A 5,717-nucleotide genomic window follows, 5' to 3' on the forward strand; every position below is an offset into this window, starting at 1 on the left:
CTCTTCGATAATACAGGAATCATGGCTCTTTGTTCCAGGGGAATTTTACAGGAATATGGACATGTTTTCTGTGCTCAGACAGTCCGCTGTGTGTCTCAAATTCATTGTCAGTGGATTAGTTCCAGTTTTTGTCTCTTGATGATATCACAGATTGTCATCTTGGTTAGTCTGGTTTCTGTCTTTGGGACAAAGTGGCCAATAGCAAAAAATATTGGATTAGAATTTGAATTTCAATACTGAAATAACATTTGTGATTGTTGTATTAGGGTGAATTTTCTCTTTACTCACCAGATGTCTTTAGGAGCCCTCTAAATTTTTGTCCTTTTCATTTGATAATCCATGTTGACTTTGAAGCACAGTTCTGGTGCAGTTCAGTGGAAGAGTGACACCGCCACTGGCTTGACCATGCCCGCTCAGCAGTTCAGATCCTGCAGTCCAGGATCGTTTTCCTAAGGATCTAAGCAGCAGAGGATCTTTCAGTTTGAGACTGCAGAGTCCTCACATCTTGCCAGACAGTGTAAGCCTGACCACTGCAAGTGGTTTAAGATAACAGAGCCAAGCCAGAAGTTTAACAGATATCATGCCTTTCCAAAGCCAACTGAGGGAGAGAGATGTTCCTGTTGGATATGACAGATGCTGTAAGTCTGTATTGTCTCAAACTGAAAGACGTTTGGGAAAACACAGTGCAAATGGGTAATATCCATATTCAATATGGCTGGGGGGACATGTGGTATTACATGATAAAAAGTACCTTATTAGTGTTTATGTGGAACAGCTCAAACACATAGTGAGATGTCTAATGCACTATGAGGTTTCAAGTTTTGTCAAAGAAAGTCAGTACATTTTTAGACCATAAAAACAGTTTTGCACATAAAAAAGCAATATGCATTTCCTTCAATATGTTTCATGTAATGTACATTTCATATGAGATGGAGACTCAAAGAGTTTTGTAGGTTTAGAATGAGCCAGACCACAGAAGAAGAGGAGCTTCATATTGGAAATGACAATAGCATCCTTACCGAGCAGCGAAGCAAAAAGTTTCAATTGCTAACTAAATAACTTTCCTCTGATTCTGATGTCCCTTTGGCGTCCAAGATGACGACTGACAGTTTCACCATCAGTTGAGCAGGTTGGCTGTACACAGCTTGTGAAAACACACTGAGACTCAGATGTACACATGATGATACAGGTAGAAGTTAGGACACAAAGAAACTTCATTGGGAATTGCTTTGTGCTCCTTGAACAAATATGATTAAATGAATAATAGTATGAGTGAAAAAACATATATATCATGAAATGTCAAGATGCTTTAATTCAAAAGCTGCAACTTGACATCAAACACTTTGGTTGGTGTGTTATCTGTTTGTTAAAAAAAGGCTCTAATTGGTCTAATGGAGTTACACACGGCTACAAAAAAAAAAAAAAAAAAAAAAAAAAAAAACACATCAGGCATTTATGCATTTATTTGGAAGCTTATAAAGTTAGCACAGAAGAATTTTTTTTTTTGTCCTAGATGATAATAATGTGAGAATTCTGAATTTGGGGAGAACTTTTAGAGTTCATCATCTGCTGTCCCAAACAGTATTTCCACATAGCATATGGGCACAAGCTGCCTGAACCTCTGGTCATGAATGCCAAAGTCACCTGGTGGTGTTAACATGGCTCAGCTGCAAGAGCTTAAACTTGACATCACTGACTACTTTTCTGGGGGAGGACAGGATAAATTTTGGTGTGCAGTTATTTGTCTTTCGGAAGGTGAGTGAGACTAGAGATAAGATAAGCGGAGAGGGTGCCCAGGGCAGTGATCCAAGAGCAACATTTCAAGTCACTCGGTATTCACATGCTATGATCAGAACGCATTTGAAGATATTAAAATGTAATTCAGAGTAGCAAAGTTTGACAGAGCATGAAGGTATCTGCAGATAGGCACCATGGCAAGGTGCACAGTTCCCTCTCTAACTTTCACTGTGGCAACAGAAGTAAGAGACAGAAGTATGAGATGGATACACACTATTAATTTTCATATTGTGTATTTTCATACTATCCCTTTTTTGACTTTTCCAGGATCACAGAGGACAGAGCTGAAGCTTTGGCATTGACCCCATCATGTCATAAACTAGGCCTATATACTTCTGTGTAGTTTATGGATGACAAAACTAAATGTAGGCCTGGTGGCACCCCACTGGTGGTGGACAGCGGTGTGGAGAAGAGGTGTGTAACACATTGACAACAACAAGGAATCATCATAGCAAGTTTAAATAAATCATCATTTGTATATTTTATTCATTTATGGAAATTTCCCCACTTTAAAGCAAAATGGACATTTACTACACATTTGTCTGTATATGATCTTGAGCTCAATATTAGGCTATATTTTGACACCCTGGGAGCTTCACTGTAGAACACAGATCTTCTGTTTCTCACTTTCCCATTACTGTGTATTGTGTTCACAACATGCCTCTCAAAAGAGACTGTCCTCTGGCAAAAAAAAAGACAACCCAATAGGTTGTCTGTGCAGCAGCTTATTACAATCTACTGTTATGTTTTAAAGTTAAGCAACCTCTAGGAGTCCTGCAAATGACAACATTGTGGTATAGTATTAAGTGAGTGGCAAAGCCCATCACATAGCCCATCACATAGCCCTGACACAGCCCTGTCAACAATCAACACGACTTTCACTCAGCTGACATGAATTCAAATCTGAGCCAGAATAGCATTTGTTTTTAGGTGATTCAAACAGAGTTGAATCCAGGTCAGCTGGACTGTTTGCAGATTCTTGAAGACGTTTCACTTCTCATCCAAGAAGCTTCTTCGGTGGGGAGTCCCAGGGGTTTAACCTGTGTGGGGACGTTATCCACGTCTCTGATCTGACTTCTACTACTATTATCAGAGGTTTTATTATTATTGCTATTAGTGTTATTACGATTACTACTGTTGTTACAACACTATTAATACTGTCGTTACTGTTATTTTCACCACTGTGTTACTATACAGCCCTATGTTGAACTTGCATCATTCTATGTCCAGCGATGTGCTCTCCCTCCTCCCTCTTCTCTCTCTCTGTCTCTCCTTGTCCATCTCTCAACCCTTCCGGTCGAGCCAGATGGCCGCCCACCCAAAGCTTGGTCCTGCTCGAGATTTTTGGCCCCGTTAAAAGGGTTTTTTTCTTCGCCACTGTCACCCTGTGCTTGCTCTTTTGGTCCATAGATTTGGCCAATATGGATTGGACTATTACATAAGGAAACAGTGGCCATGATTTTTTTTTTTTTTTTTTTTATGCTGGCTGCTGAATTTTCAAAATAACTGTTTGGATGAGAAAGTGGATCTGCTGATCTAACAAATCTGGAATGTAAATCCATTGATTCATGATCCTGGAGCTCCTGGTGAACCTGAGTGGCAGCATACAGACTTATTTTGAGCTCCAGAAGATATGCAGGCAAACGTGTTACTTAACTTCCAAGTTGCTTTAACATGGTCAAAATAATTTACATTGAAAGTCATAATCCACCGCCTCTAAATAAATATTTGTTTGGCAACCCTGCGTTGATAAAGGATATCTCATAATTGTAATTCAAGCTATATCCTGCTCATGAAAACCTTTATATAAGCTGTTCTAAACACTGGATTTCAGTTTGCTTGGAATAAAAATAAGAGGAACAGAGTAAATATCATGAGTAGTAACAGTGATTATGCCTGAAGAGACAAAAACCCAAATTTCAACAGGAAATCCAAGGAAAAAGACGCCATATTAACACACACACACACTGTTTGACTGGCATATGGCGTCTGGGAAGTGCAGTACAAAAAAACAGCAATTATCTGGGTACAGGTTGATTAACTTGCATCAAAAACACGGATTAAGTAATACATATAGCATCACTTTAACCACTAATGTACTTTCTACTCCCGTATGCTATAGTAAAAACAGTATTTAGTGGGGATTAGGAGTTTTTCTTTTGATGGTGTCAAAAAAAAAAAAAGAAGAAGAAGACTGACCCGCAACCACTCTATACATCTTAACACTTAGGAATTAAATCAATACCACATTTGCTACTCATATTTTGGTACACTTACTGCAGCACCTGGTTTATACAATACAGCATCTGTAGGTTGTTGACCCCTATCATATTCTGTGAATCATAGATCATGTAGCATAGTTCACTTTGAGTTCAGGAGGTAGACTCATAGAAGAAGACATAATGAGTACCTGTGATTGACTTCCAGCCGCTTGTTGCTTGTGAAAAAAAAAAAAAAGTATAGTGATGCGGTTTCAGCCTCTCCTTGGCAGAGAACAGTCGTGCAATCTCAAGTTCCCCCATATCATCAGATGTGCTGCTATCCGATGCCACAATTGTATTTGTCTTGGACATTATTCTAGCTTTGATCATAAATTGCAGTAATTACTCTGGGCCTTATCCTTTCCCTCTGGAAACAATGCATGGAACAGGAGATCCCGTTGCGTACACAAGCACCAACACAGAGGGCAATGTGGGTGCACCGCCGAGAGGATAAATAACCCAATTAAATGCAGCCTTCGTGTTTTCTCCAATACACTTTCGCAGCTCAGCTAGTTGTGTGCAGCGTCTTACCAGCCGAGTCTGGATGTGTTAATGAAAATGTGTTCTGTAATTTGACCGGATCTTATTCGACTTCCTCCTCTGCCTTCCCTCTCCTTTTATCCCCAATGTCTCAAATGAGTAAATGAGCAAAACCTGAGACATGACTACAAGGAATTGTTCATTATGGATTCTGGAAAACAGCAGCAATCAAGACCAACAACAGGCTGTGTTACTCATCCGTTTCCTGAGAAGTACGTGGGCCGCACATTTAACCCTCCAGTTGCCGTTAGCCCTTCATCTACTATATAAAATAAATGATGTCTTTCCTAATTTCCGCGCAACTGAGAACAAACATGTTTGGATTCCAAGCGCTGAATGATGAATGCATACCATGATCAAATTTGGTAATTAGAATTCCTGTCAAACGACACAGCAACTTCCTGGCATATTGCAAACCTCTCTCTAGCTGGTAATTAAGCATTGAGCCTCAGTGGAGCCTCAGTGTGGTTATCCAAAAATATGGTGAGAGAAATTCCAACAATTCTCTATTTTTAACCATAAAAAATGTTATTGCTCTGAGATGTTACCCAGCCAATGGTGTTAAGGCATTGTAAGTCACGGAGATTGCGTGAGATTGACCGAGTTTCCTCTGAGAAACTGGTTTACCGATGATCCTCAGCCCTCCAGCATGTTCCACTTACGATATCACAGAATATGTTGCTGTGACCTTAAAAAAAGATATACAAAATGACTCTGCTTTGACATTCAATCAGCTACGCACATTTTTTTCCCCCTAATGTGCAAAAACGTTATCATTCGCACATCGTATCCTTGTGCTCTGAGGCCCCCGGAGCCAGCAATCTGTGAGCTGAAGTTTGGAATGTAAGCCAAACTCGGAGGTTAAGCGCAAAGCAAATTCAATTTATATCTGCATGTTACAACAAGTGATGGTAATGTGATAAAAGGGAGATGTGCAAGACCCAGAGCATGACAATTACAGTTAAGAATGGGTACGACATGCAGACAACTCAAAATGAATTCCCCACATTTTTCTCATTCAGTCAAAGGCTCTTGCTGCAAAGCCACAAGATGCATTCAAGTTACGAATGGACATCTAAGGAATGACATATTCCTCAGTTACAATTTAAAACCCCACTC

Source organism: Myripristis murdjan, chromosome 1 (genome assembly GCF_902150065.1).
Source record: "Myripristis murdjan chromosome 1, fMyrMur1.1, whole genome shotgun sequence".
Classification (NCBI taxonomy): domain Eukaryota; kingdom Metazoa; phylum Chordata; class Actinopteri; order Holocentriformes; family Holocentridae; genus Myripristis; species Myripristis murdjan.